The following is a 15,484-nucleotide window of genomic DNA, read 5'->3' as shown; positions in this document are numbered from 1 at the left end:
GATATATCCAATGGGCAGATTCGTATTTTGCCCCATCAGGTATCTTAAAACCTGCAGGTTTTAAAATTTAGTCAAGAAGTTAAGACCACCAACCCAGAAGGTGCCCTTGAATGTTAATATCCAGACTTCGTGGGCAGCCTGTATTTGCAAATCTCAGGTTTTTAACTCTATTTCTTCCATCTCCTTCAAAGAAGCCCTGATCCTGAACTCTCCCAACAAAGAAAATCCTGATCGCAGTGCTCATGAATAACTAGAGTGGGCTGTTATTACCTGAGCTTGAAAAAAGGTTATTTTTTTATTCCTCCAAGCTGTTCCTAGCCTCCCAGAGGTACATAATCCATACAGAGTCTGGGTGCAGAGGGGTTGGAGTAGATGATCTTTGATGAGCTAAAACATTGGAATTCATGGAACTTGGAATAATCTCTGACAACTACAAGCTTGTCTTGAGACATTTAGTAGGAAGGTAAATGATAGGGTGGGGTTTCATCTTTGTCTTAACTTGAATATTCAATGCCTGGAAATGGCCTTTTAACCCTCTTGTACAGGTGCCACCACCATGTGAACATGACCGGGCTAGCCTGCTGGAGAATGAAAGACATGTGTCCTGACCACCCTGTCACCTAGCTGATAGCAAGCTCTTCCCAGAAAAAAAGAGCAAACTGAATGACTCGCATTGTCTGCAGGCTCATGAGGGAGCCCAGCTGACACCAGAATAATCATCCAACTGAGTTCAGCCAAACTGATGACCCTTAGAATAGTGAGCTAAATAAATGGTGGTTGTTTTAACCTACTAAGTTTTAGGATAGCCTGCTTTGAAGCAAAAATGAGCTACTGGTATCTGTGTGGCTCATTTTCATGCCATAGCTCCACTGACTGACAAGGAGTGGAGCTCCTTGGAAATGGTCAACAAAAGCACAAAGCATTAGGGAATGGAGCCAAGTCTCTGGCTCATAGGTCACTCAACTAGAGAGAATCAGGGATGGAATGGAGGAGTGGGCTGATGCTGCCAATGAATTCAGAGCTGAGTCCAGCAGGCAGGATTGTTGTCATGCCTGCAAAGTCCCAGACCCACCTCCTTTCCCTTAGGGGCAGGTCCGGTGGCTCCTTCAGTCCTAGTCTCTGCAAAACAACAAACAGGGTTTTGTGTTTCAGTCAGAAGGGAACTTATATTTTACAAGACAGCCACCAGTCTTACCACAGGAGTGCTTAATTTGTGGAGTTTAAGGATCCAAGTGGGAACAATGGCAGAAAGAAGAAAAGTGTCTTTGGAATGAATCTACTCAGAGATGCCAATGCCTTCTCGCTTGAAGGGCAGAACATGAAAAGTAGTAATTTGCTCTGGCCCAGCCAGGGGATAGAATGTTAAATGTAAACAGCTGTTTGCTTTGTAATGGTCTGGTCTGGAAGGCTCCATGACAGGGGCGAGTCATCGAATTTTAGATCTGGAACGAGTATTAAAGGTTGTCTTGTGGGAAATCTCAGTCCTCCACTTGAACGCTTCATTTTATTTTTATAGTTACTTACACAAGCAATACCTGGTGTACAGTCAGCCCGCCCTCCAACTGTATTTAACCAAGTGCAGATCAAAAATATTTGTAAAAAGAAACTAATAGAAAAAAACATAAAAAATAGTACAAATAGGAAATACACTAGAGCAACTATTTAGATAGCATTTACATTTTATTAGGCATTATAAGTAGAGATAAATTTAAATACACGGGAGGATGCACAGAGGTTATATGCAAATAGTTCCCCATTTTATATCAGGGACTTGAGCATCCTGACAATACTGAGGGATGACTGTATTCTCAATGTGCAGCATTCCCCCTTCATGCCATGGCGTCTAAGCCCACCCTTGAAGAAGAAGCTAGTGGAGGATGCTTCCTCACAGCCCCTTTCTACAAAAATGGATGTATATATTCACAGATCTACTTTTCTATTGCAACATTATAGGATCATATAAAACATGCTGTTTTTAAATTTGATTTATTTTTTACCAACTGGTATGTTTTAAAGATCTTTCTGTGTGTATACATAGAGGTTGAATTCTGTATACATACATAAAGATTGAATACAAAGGCTGCATAGTATTCTTTCATATAATTATCCACACTCTATTAAATACTCCATTTTTGATGGGGAATGCAGATTGCTTCCACTTCTTTGGCTATTGTAAATCTCAAAGCAAGAGGCCAGGACTAATGGCTCATGCCTGTAATCCCAGCAATTTGGGACACTGAGGCAGGAGGATCACTTGAAGCCAAGAGTTCAAGACCAGCCTGAGCAACAAAGCAAGACCCCATTTCTACAAAACAATAAAATTAAATAATAAAATAAAAATAAATAAAATAATAAAAATTAGTCAGTCATGATGATGCTCATCTGTAGTTCCAGCTACTCGGGACCCGGAGGATTGCTTGAGCCCAGGAGTTTGAGGCTGCTATGAGCTATAAACACGCGTGCATTCCAGCCTGGATGATAGAACAAGACCCTGTCTCTAAAAAATCCAAAAAAAAAATTAAAATAAAACCAGAAACATTTTTGTGCATAACTCTTTGAGCATTTCTTTTTTCTTTCTTTCTTTTTTTTTTTTTTTTTTTTTTTTTTTGAGACGGAGTCTCACTCCGTTGCCAGGCTGGAGTGCAGTGGCGCGATCTCAGCTCACTGCAACCTCCACCTCCTGGGTTCAAGCAATTCTCCTGCCTCAGCCTCCCGAGTAGCTGGTTCTACAGGCGTGCACCATCATGCCCAGCTAATTTTTGTATTTTTAGTAGAGACAGGTTTTTACCATGTTGGCCAGGATGGTCTCGATCTCTTGACCTCGTGATCTGCTTGCCTCGGCCTCCCAAACTGCTGGGATTACAGGCATGAGTCACCGCCCCGGCCCCTCTTTGAGCATTTCTTTAGGATTACTTAGAAACAGATTTGCTAGAACAGACGGCATATGTATTTCTAAAGTTTGGCATAATTTGTTTTTAAATCATCTCAACTTGGTGCCTGCTCTAGTGAATTTATTTAGCTACCTTTTCTTTTTCTTCAGTCAATATCTATCTATTCAGGTTTTGCTTCTTGTTGAATTAATTTTTAAAATTTATTTTTTCCCTAGGAAACCATCCATTACACACAGATTTTCAAATTTGCTGTAATTATGTTTTTATACATGTAATGTCTTAATTTATAAACATCTCCTCTTGGACTCATTCTCCATTTTTTTCATTAATATTGTTCATGTCTTCTAAATTTGTTTCCTTGATCAGATTTGCCAGAGGTTTATTTGTTTGTTGGTCTGTTAAATGAACAAGTTTATTGATTATTCTCTTTTGTTTTCTAGCCTATTAATTTCTGCTTTTATCATTATTAAATTTCTCTACTTCTTTGGAACCATTCTGTAGAGCTTTTATATAATTTTCTGGGTATTAGGATCAGTTCATTTATTTTTAAGAGTTTTAGTTTTCTAACATATGCATTTAAAGCTGTAACTTTTCCTTTGAGAGCTGCTTTTGATGTGTGGTATTCTCATGTTTGTTCACTTTTAAGTAGTAATAATTTCTATGTTAATTCTTCCTCTTATCCAAAAATTATATTTAAGACAGTTTAAATATTCCTAAGCAAATAGATTTTTTGACTATCCTTTAAATGTTGATTTCTAATTTTATAGCATTGTGGTCAGAGAATATGGCCTATATAATTTCTGCTTTGGGGAATTTTTTTTTTTTGGTTGAGATTTTACTTGTGTATTTGTGCGTATAAGGGGTTTAATGCATGGTCAACTTTTGTGGAAATTTTATGTGGGTTTGATAAAACTTCCTTGTTCTCTTTCTTTTCTCATAAAGTTTGCTACTACAACATTCAAATTCTCCATGTTGGCCGGGTGCAGTGGCTCACGCCTGTAATCCCAGCACTTTGGGAAGCTGAGGCGGGCAGATCACTTGAAGTCAGGAGTTTGAAACCAGCTTGGCCAACATGGCGAAACCCCATCTCTACTGAAAATACAAAAATTAATCAGGCACTGTGGCGCATGCCTGTAGTCCCAGCTACTCACGAGGCTGAGGCAGGAGAATTGCTTGAACCCAGGAGGCAGAGCTTGCAGTGAGCTGAGATTGTGCCACTGCACTCCAGCCTGGGCAACAGAGTGAGACTCTATCTCAAAAGAAGAACAAACAAAAAACAAACAAACAAACAAAAAAACCCCAAATTCTCTATGCCTTTAAGGTTTTGCTTAATTTATGAGAAAGATAAACAAATATTCCTCTCTGATGGTACACTTGCAGATTTCCCTCCCTAGAATTTCTATCACTTTTGCTTTGTATATTGTAAGTGTAAAGGTTTATGTCTGATGTATCTTTTGGTAGTTGGGCTTTTTACCAGTATGAAATACTTCTCTTTTAATGTCTTTTACCTTGACTTTAATTTTATGATGTTAACATGTTTTATTTTTGTTTACAATTTTCTTGAATTATCTTTTCTATTTCTTTATTTTGAACACTCCCGCTTAAGAGAAGCCATATAAACTCGTGAGTAGGATTCAAAGCCCATCTTTGTCATTACCTGGTTCAGAAGTGTTTAGCAAGTTACTCGAACTCTTTGTGCCTTAGTTCCTCCTCTATAAAATGAGAATAATAATAGTTCTAGTTCATAAACTTGTGGGGATTAAATATAGAGAACAATGGAAATGCTTAGTAAATATTAGAAATTATTATTTTATGTGTGTCATCTTAAACAACATACAGTTGGATATTTAAAACCCAATCTGAGAATCTCCTTTTTTTAAGTGATGAATTTAATATATTTATATTTTTTAAATGTTTTAAACAGTTTTAAAATGTACCTGCTTTAAGTGTACAATTAAGTGATTTTTAGTAAATGGACAGAGTTGTACAATTGTTTCTTCCTTCCCATTTTAGAACATTTTTATCATTACAAAAATATACCTTGTGCCCATTTGCAGCTACTTTCCATTCCCACTCTCAGGCTAGGCAACTGCTAACCTACTTTCTGTCTCTATAAACTTTCCTTTCCTGGACATTTTACAAAAAGGTATCATATAATATGTGGTCTTTTGCATTGACTTCTTTTACTTAGCATAATGTGTTTGAGGTTTACTCATGTTGTAGCATGTATAAGTAGTTTGTTCCTTTTCCATTACTGAATAGTATTCCTGTGAATGGGTATACATCACATCTTGTTTATTTACTTAATACTTGATGAACATTTGCATTGTTTCTCCTTTTTTTGCTGTTATGAAAATGCTGCTATAAATATTTACATATAAATATTTGTGCGGACGTAAGTTTACATTACATTGCATAGATACCCTGGAGAATAATTGCTGGATTGTATAGTGCAATTAGGTTTAACTTTTTAAGTTGTCAAAATTTTTCCCAAAGTGGTTGCTCCATTTTATGTCCAGTTTCTCTATGTCCTTGTTAACACTTGGCGTGTTAATTGAATTTGTATTTTACCAAAGAAGATGTATGAATGACCAATAACTGTATGAAAAGCTGTTAAACATCTTTTACTAAAGTTTGTTATTAGGGAAATGCAAATTAAAATCACCGTGAAATACCATTTCATACCTACAAAATGGCAATAATAAAATATTTTGCCCATTTAAAAATTGTGTTGAACACTTTCCAACTTCTTCCATGAGGCCAGTGTTACCCTGGCACTAAAACTACACAAAGACATCACAAGAAAGCTACAGATCAACACAAAAATCCTCAGCGAAAACACTAGCAAACTGAATCGAGCAACATATAATAAGGATTATATGCCATGACCAAGTGGGATTGATCCTAGGAATGCAAGATTGGTTTAACATCTGAAAACCTATTAATGTAAGGCACCATGTCAACACAATACAGGACAAAAATCATATAATCATCTCAATAGTTGCAGAAAAGGCATTTGACAAAATCCAGCACGCTTTCATGATAAAACAACAACAATAACACGTATACACACACACACACACACGCACACACACACACACACACACACACACTCTCACTCAACAAAGTAGGACTAGAAGAGAACTTCCTTAACCTGATAAAAGGCATCTGTGAAAACCCACAGCCGACAATGCTTAATAATGAAAGACTGAAAGTTTTTCTCCAAGATCAGTGTCAAGACAAGGATATCTGCTCTGACCACTTCTATTCAATGTTGTACTGGAGCATCTTGCCAGGACAGTTAGGGAAGATTGTGTTAAAAACAAACAAACGAACAAACAAAAAGTATCCAGATTGGGAAAAAAAAGAAACAAAACTATCTCTATTTGCAGATGACATGATATTGTATATAAAATTTTAAGAAATCCACTAACAAGCTGTTAGAACTAATAGTTCTTTTTAAAAAAATTGTCATGGTGCTTATTTTTTTAACTTTTATTTTAGGTTTGGGGGTACATGTGCAGGTTTATTATATAGGTAAACTCGTATCACAGGGGTTGATTGTACAGATTATTTCATGACACAGGTATTAAGCCTGGTACCCAATAGTTATTTTTTCTGCTCCTCTCTCTCCTCCCACCCTTCACCCTCAAGTAGGCCCTGTTCTCTTCTTTGTAGAACTAATAGTTCTGACAGTTTTTTCAGAGCAAGGTTGCAGGATACAAAATCAACATACAAAAATCAGTTGTATTTTTATATACTTGCAGTTAATCTAAACATTTAAAATTTTAAAAAATTTCATTCACAAAAAGAGTACAAAACTTAATAAATTTAACAAAAGAAGTACAAACGTATACTCTGAAAACTATGAAACATTGTTGAAAAAATTACAATTATATGCCTTTATTATTGAATTGTAAATGTTCTTTATATATTCTTGATATAAGTATCTTACCAGATATATGGTTTGCAAATATTTTCTCATGATCTGTGGCTTGTCTTTTCATTTTCTTAATGGTGTCTTTGAAGGAAAACATTTTTCATTTTGAAGAAGTCAAATTTACCAATTTTTATGGAAAGTTCTTTTGATATCATGTTTAAGAAATATCCGTTTAATACTAAATTTCTCTTTATAAAGATAAAATTAGAAGGATGATTTAAAAGTACTATGACTTTAGTCCTTATATGTAGATCTATGATCCATTTTGTGTTAATTTTTGTTTTATGGTGTGGGATAACAGTCTAAAATCACCTTTCTGCATGTGGATATCCAGTTGTTTGAGTGCCATATGTTAAAAAACTATTCATCGTCTATTGACTTGCGTTGGCATGTTTCTCGACCATGAATATAAAAGTCTATTTTTGTATGCTCAATTCTGTATGTCCATGTTTTTGCTTGTACCATACTGTCTTGGTTATCATAGATTTTTAGTGAGTTTTGAAATTGGAGCTTGTAAGCCCTCTAATTTTGTTCTGCTTTTTAAATATCCTTTTGGTTATGCTGAGTCATTTGTATTTCCATAAAAATTTTAGGATCAGCTTGAAAATTTCTGCAAAAAAAAAGCATAATTCAGCTGAAATTCTGATAGAAATTGTATTCAATCTATAGATTCAATGAAGGATTGATGTCAAATTTTTAAATATTTTGGTAGAATTAATCAGTGAATTGGCCAGGCACAGTGGCTCATGCCTGTAATCCCAACACTTTGGGAGGCAGAGATGGGAGGAACACTTGAGCTCGGGAGTTCAAGACCAACCTGGGCAACATAGTGAAACCTCATCTCTACTAAAAAAAATAAAAAATTAACCAGGCATGATGCCACATACCTGTAGTCTTAGCTACTGGGAAGGCTGAGATGGAAGCATTGCTTGAGCTCAGGAGTTTGAGTTTGCAGTGAGCAATGATTATGCCCCTGCCCTCCAGCCTAGACAGCAGAGAGAAATCCGGTCTCAGGAAAAAAAAAAAAAATTAGTGAAGCCATCTGTACTTTTATTTATGGGGAAAATGTTCAGTTACAAATTTCATATTTCATCCATTTTCTTCTTAAAATCTATTTAAACTTTCTATTTCTTCTTGAGTCATATTAATATGAGGCAGTACTTCTCCATTTGTGATATGCTTTGATCAATCTCCAGAATCTTTAAATAATTATTTATTACAACTTTTTCCAGCCTTATGTTTATTTTTAATGAAAGGATTTTCCAAGCTTTTCTCTCAGCCCTTTCAAAAGTCCTCTCCTCCTGTCCCCACCATTTACATTTATTGCAATTGCTTATACAAATACAAAATTTTTCCTGACATCTAACTTTAGTTTCCTATGTACCATGTTTTCATATTTTCTTCCCCCATTCTACCTTTTAGTGAATTAATTGCAATTTCTTTTATCCTTTTCCTTCTTAATGATTTGAGCATTTGTATACTATTTCTCATTTTCTACTGGTTACCCTTAATTTTTGAACAAATACATTTAAATATTTTTTGATCAATGCCTAAAGTCAATCAGGGTTTATGTCCTCTCTCCAAAAAAGAACGAAACATTAGCATATTTTTATTCCCCTGGTCTCTCTACCATCTTCCTCTTCACTTCTCTGAAGTCATTTCTCATGTTGAGATTATTTGGCATGTTATCTTTAATTTTAATTCTTTTTATGAGTATGCCTTTTTAGATCGCTGTGGGTTTTGTTTATTTCTTCATCACCATTCTCTCCTCACTGCACCTCAGACACTCACTCATTTCTAGTCTAGACTTAATCCTTCATAAGAAGCAAATCATGACCTAATTCTTTACTTTAAATATTCCTCTATCTGATTACCATTGCCTTTTACTTCTATCTCACTTCTCTGGTTCTCTTATGGCAGAAGGTACCTAAATTTACTTAAACTTCTAAGTCTTTAATTTTACCTTTACCATCATCTTTCACTATTTCTCTCTCTCCCTTCATTAGGTTACATGGACAGCACAGCATAATCATCCACTTGGACACATCGTTTGCTTCTCTGTCCCTCCATTATTACCCCTGGAAAGATGGCCTGGTTAAACCCAGTTTTCTTCTTATTCTGTTTGTAGCCAAGAAGCTAAATATTACTGGAGAAAATTATGTTAACTTCAAATTTATGACCTCAGATCGCAAATGGGCACTCAATCCCTTCAGCTATTCCTGCTACTCTTCCCCAATAAACTTATTTTTCTATTCTCCCAAACAACTGTGTTACTTCTTTTCTTAAGCCTCCAACAGCCTCTCACCTCTCAATCTCAACTATGACCTCAGTTTTGACTTCACAGAGAAAAATGATTTTATTAGATGAGAATGACCTTATCTTTCTACCTTCTGGTCTATGTCTTAGTTGATTTTGTGCTGTTATGATAGAATACTTAAACCTGGGTAATATTTTTAAAGAACAGAAATTTATTTCCTCTAGTTCTGGAGACTGAGAAGTCCAAGATCAAGATGTCAGCAGGTTTGGTGTCTGGTGAGGGTCCAGTCTCTGCTTCCAATATAGCGCCGTGAATGCTGCATTCATTAGAGGGAAGGAACCCTGGATCCTCACATAGCAGATGTCAGAAGGACAAAAATGGGTGAGACTCCCTCCATCAAGTCTGTTTAGAAGAGCACCTAATCCCTTTCATGAGGGAGGAGCCCTCATGACTTAGTCATCTCCTAGAGGCCACACCTCCCAATGCCGTTGCATTGGGGATTAAGTTTCTACATGAATTTCTGGGGGCATTTTCAGACCATGGCAGTCTGCTACTCTGCCTGGATTTGTACCCCATTGTTACAGTGGAAGACTTGTGTTATCTTCTAAGCCTTGCATTCTATCCTGGATCCTATCTGCCTTTTGCTGAAGGATTTCCCTGCTGTAAGTGTCTTCTTTCTCTCCTACATGAAAACTTTTTCCTTTCAACTAGGCTATTCTCATATGTACATACCTTAATCTTCTATCTTAAATAAAACCCTCTTAAGCTGGCATTGCCTTCCAGCTATCTACCTCCTCTCGTCATTTCTCTGTTCCCAGTCACAACAAGACTCATGGAAGTATTTGAACACAAACAAACCTTTCAAATTCCTTGCCTCCTGTTTTCACCTCAGTCACTCCATTCACACTTTCATTCTCATCAATCCACACCAAGAAGGCTTTTACTAAGACCTACATCTTCCCCAAACTGACAGAGGGTCAATTTTCTGTCCTCCTTTGATGTCTTAGTGGCATTTGATCCAATTGACTGCTCCCTCCTTCTTTGAAACTCTGCTTCATCTGATTCTGAAATAACACACTCTTCTTGTTTTGTTTTTTTTTCTTTTTTTTTTTCCTACCTCGTTGCCCCATTTTTTAGTCTACTTTGCAGGCTGCTGCTTCTGTTCCAGATCTGTAAATGTTAGAACACCCAAAGCTCTTTCCCTGGCCCTCTTCTCTATCCAGATTCTATTGTTGTATAATGAAATGTACGTGTTGATGACTCTTAGGTTTTAATCAGCCAGTTGGTTCTTTACTCTGGGTTTTAGACTCATATATTCAACCACCAACTCAACATCTTCACTTGCTTGTCTATTAGACATCCCAAACTTTGTATGCCCAAAGAGAGCTAGTGTTTACTATACCCTCCAATTCTAGCCCCAACTGTCCCCTCTAAGTCATCCCCATAGTAACATATCTCAGCACCATTCCTGTAGTTTATGGTGCCAGAAGCTTAGTTCCAACTCTTCTATTTTCCTCACACTTCAATCCATGTCAGAAGGGCAAAAAGAGGTAAGACTCCCTCCATCAAGTACGATGGTAAAGCCAAGACCTACTGTTTGGCTTTACCTCAAATCCATATATTAAATCTGTCCACTTTCTTCACTACTTTCACTTTAGTCCAATTTACCTTCATTTCTGCCCAGCACAATATCAATAGACTCCTTAGTGGTCTTACCACCTCCATTTTTGTCTCTCTTAACAGTCAGGATAAAATTCATACTGTGAAATATTTCTGAGTCACAGAAAAGTACTAAGAATAGCACAGCAAACTTCTATGTAGCCATCATTCAACATAAGAAATACAATATTATTGACACAATTGAAAGTTCCATGAGAACCTGATTCTCTCTTTCTTACTTACCTCTAATTTGGTGGACACATATCTTTATACTTTAAATACACACACATATGTGTATGTTTATAACCATTCCCTGTCATTTGACAGACTTACCTTCTGATACAACAACCTACCATGCTCACTGCCTGTACTTGAAAATCAACAATGGACCATTTTTGAAGACACAGAAGGTTTGAGAGAAGTGATTTGAAATATATTTAATCGGCCGGGCGCGGTGGCTCAAGCCTGTAATCCCAGCACTTTGGGAGGCCGAGACGGGCAGATCACGAGTTCAGGAGATCGAGACCATCCTGGCTAACACAGTGAAACCCTGTCTCTACTAAAATACAAAAAAAATTAGCCGGGCGAGGTGGCGGGCGCCTGTAGTCCTAGCTACTCGGGAGGCTGAGGCAGGAGAATGGCGTGAACCCGGGAGGCGAGGCTTGCAGTGAGCTGAGATCCGGCCACTGCACTCCAGCCTGGGGGACAGAGCCAGACTCCGTCTCAAAAAAAAAAAAAAAGAAATATATTTAATCACAAATAGGAATCCAGAGAGCAATCTCCTACATCCTTATTCTACCTCTCTACTGCAATGCAAATGGAGATTTGGCATATCTATGTATATATGTAGATATACACACACATACTCCTAATCAATATGTAGTTTAGTTGCCCATGTTTTAAAACTCTATATAGACACTATGTGTCCAGAAAAGATTTAAAAGAAATACATATTTTTAACTTTTTTTTTTTTTTTTGAGACGGAGTCTCGCTCTGTCACCCAGGCTGGAGTGCAGTGGCCGCATCTCAGCTCACTGCAAGCTCCGCCTCCCGGGTTCATGCCACTCTCTTGCCTCAGCCTCCTGAGTAGCTGGGACTACAGGCACCCGCCACCTCCCCCGGCTAGTTTTTTGTATTTTTTAGTAGAGACGGGGTTTCTCCGTGTTAGCCAGGATGGTCTCGATCTCCTGACTTCGTAATCCGCCTGTCTCAGCCTCCCAAAGTGCTGGGATTACAGGCTTGAGCCACTGCACCCAGCCAATAAATACATATTTTTGAAATAGTGACCTGACTTGGAAGACCTTCAAATTGCCAAGCTTAAGCTCCTGTGTTGTTCTTTTCCTCATCCCTTGGCTTGACCGTTTTTTCTTAGAGATGTCTGTGGCATAGCTGAATGGCTGCAATTCCCTCTCTCCTCTTACCTCAGGATGTCTAGATCCAAATCTGTGCTCCTCATCAATTTGCAGAGGGCCTTTTGACCTTGTTGTGTGCATGGACCCACTCTCTGGCTACTTCTGACTTTTCCCTTTGTTCCCACTTCTCACTTACGTTATTTTAAATTATGTATTTCTGTAAGTTGCTGCAAACTTTTTCTTATTATTGGGCAAGGCAGAGATAGATAAATAAATGAGTAAACCTGACACCTCCCAGAGGAAAGAGAAGAGCTTGAGACAGATCCCTGGCATGGTTGCAGCAGTAAGCCCGCTTTTTTGCATTTAGGATTCTGTGCTACAACTGACCAGGTCACCTTGTACTGTCACAGAGGCTAATCTGATGTTTTAATAACACTTCAGGATTAACTGCATTATTCAAAACCGTGCTGTAAAGGAACATGAACCATAAACCAGCTGCTCAAACACCTTATCACACAATGTCATCGAAGGCATTCCAAGTCTCCATTTGCATTAGAGTAGAAAGGTAGAATAAGGGTGTAGGAAGTTGCTCTCAGGATTCCTATTTATAATGTAATATATTTCAAATCGCCTCTCTCAAACTCTCTGTTTCTTCAAAAATGGTCCCAGTGTTGATTTTCAAGGACTGGCAGGGAGCATGGTAGGTTTTTGCATCAGAAGGTAAGTCTGGGATGACAGGGAATATAGCAATTGTCTTTGGACAGGACAACGGTCATCATGGGAGAGGAGAATCATCTGCATTTTCTTTACCAAGGCAGTCACTAAGTCCTTCCCAGGGTTCAAGGGGAAGGGAAATATACTCTGCCACTTGATAAGGAGTGGCAAGGTTCTAAAAGAGCATTTGAGACTGGAAATATTGCTGTGGCCCTTTTTGGAAAACACAATTTGTTAAAGGAGTAAAATGAGACATAACTATAGTTAAAATAGAGATGTAGGAAACCTAAGAAAATACTAAAATACAATGTCATTAAATTTGAGAACTTAGATGAGGTGGATAATTTTCTAGAATATAATTTACTGAAATTGAAATAGAAAACATGGAGTAAACCAGTAACCATTACATAAATTGAATCTGAAATCAAATCTAGATTGTTTTCCTGTGTGGCCCCAAGGGGCAGAACCAGACCAGAGGGTTTAGTTCAGTATCAGAAAGGAACTTCTCACGGTCAAAGGTGGCCAAAGCTGGAATGCTTGTGCTGGATTGGATGCCTTGCTGATTCTATTCAGCACTCGTCCTTCAGTATGCACTGCCCACGATATGCCCTTGCAACTCTTTGCCTGAGGGTTTTCTCTGGTTTCAGCGGTATGTACCACCTATGCACAGAAGTCGCCAGAACTGCTAGGGAGACAATGCTCCCAGGAACAGTTCACAACTAAAATGCTGAGGAGTTGGTGGATAAATGCTCTGTCTTCCTTGGGCATCAGGTGGGGTAAGATCTGAGGCATGCTCTTTGCATTCTTCCAGAGTGTCTTATTGAGCCCTAGAGATTACAGTAGGAACACACTCATCAACCACCCTGTGGTAGCTGCCTTCCCTTCCCTGCCTCTCTTCCCCACTCTATCACTCTGAATCCTGAGTCTACTTCCAAAATAAATGAGTAGAACTAGAATTCTTGTCTCAGAGTCAGTTTCTGGGGGCAAATCTTGTGAACATGTTATAAACAATTTGCCTTTACCTCTTAGGGGAGATTGGTACCTGGTTATAGGAAGGCTGTCAACCATTCATCTTTGGAGACAGGAAGTTTGGTAAAATTAATTAAACAAATATTTATAGTGTGCTTACATCAAGACTCTGAGATTGCTACTAGTGGACTCTCCTCTCCAGAAATAGATGGTTCACCAAGCATCACACTCAAGAAATTGTAATGGAATGTCCTCAGTGCTACAACTGAAGAAGGATCACAGGGTGATGGTATCACTAAGAAGAGAGGGAATCATTCTGATTAGCAGCATAAAGAAGGGTCCAAGAAAAAGTGACATTTGAGCTGGGTCTAGGAGACATCAAAGTTCAAGAGGCAAGGAGGCAAAAAACTTTAACAGAAAAAAAAAATCTTCACCAGCAGGGAAGGATTATCAAATTTATCTCTGTCAGATTGATCATACATGTCCAGAAATAATTTAAGTAAACAAGTAAAAATAAGATAAATAATAAAAAATACAAATAAGCATATAAGTAAATACTTCTTTAAAATATCAAATCAAATAGTGCTAATGACTAAAGGTGCAGAAAGGTTAATGGCATTTAACAACACATGTATTGACAATTCAAACAAAAACCTTGCAAATTATAACATAGAATTTGTTGCTATTTCGTGTCTTGAGACAAATGAAAAATGAGAATGGTGATTGAGGTCAGTCAGCTATGTACTTGAGTTGGCAAAAATAAAGTCCCCGTCAGCTGTGAAATAAAGACATTATCCATCACTAAAATGTTTATAGATATTCTTATTTATCACTAATTATAGAATATGGAAAAACTCTGAAAGTGCTTAAGAACTCCATGAAGGTATTATAACAATGTGGATATTTGGGGCAAGGGCGTGTGACTTCTCAAGGGCTGTCTCATTGGCCTCATTTATTCTGTTTGGATTTTCTGATGTGACAGGCCAGAGGGGGTAATGAAAGGGGCTGTGAGTTGAGAAAATCTGAGAATTCTTGAGTGCTCCCTTGAGCTACTAAGTGAATCAATGAAAAAAGAAAAGATGTATCTCTTCTGATATCTGAAGTGTTAACTGGGCAGTGTGCCTAAGAAGTAAACAGAAGTGAGTAAACACAGACATCCAAGATGCTGGGTGAATTGCTGCTGATGTAGTTCATTCTGATTTTCACATTTATTGTTAAATGCACACCTTATCTTTCAGTAGTCTGGAATTCTGGCAGTCCTATTTGAAAGGCAATATTTTATAACAAGCATTAATACTCGTGAATTTGAATTCCATATTGTGACCTGCCTTTCACCCTTTGCTCACAGCCTTCCCCATTGGTCAGTGATGGGTGGAGGAGTGGATAAAACACTGGAGCAGGTCTCCTCAGTGGCATATTGTGCATCTTTTCCTGTCTGCCCTAGGTCACCCTGGGGCACCTGCTCAGCCATGCTGATGCTCAGAAGCCAGGAAGTATGAGGGAGTCAGCACCCCAGGGGAAACCCTTGATCACAGAGACAGAAACTAGCATTCTCTCCTTCTCTACTACACTTTTCCCAGGGCCCCTTTCCTATTCTTTGGGATAATTTTCTAAATATGCAACTGACTTGTAAACCCTGGTCCCAGACTCTGCTTCTGGGGGTAAACTACACTAAGATATACACCAATTAGGTTTATTCTGG

This window comes from Macaca thibetana, chromosome 2 (assembly GCF_024542745.1).
Source record: "Macaca thibetana thibetana isolate TM-01 chromosome 2, ASM2454274v1, whole genome shotgun sequence".
Taxonomy (NCBI): Eukaryota; Metazoa; Chordata; class Mammalia; order Primates; family Cercopithecidae; genus Macaca; species Macaca thibetana.
Note: the sequence above shows the minus strand (reverse complement) of the source record.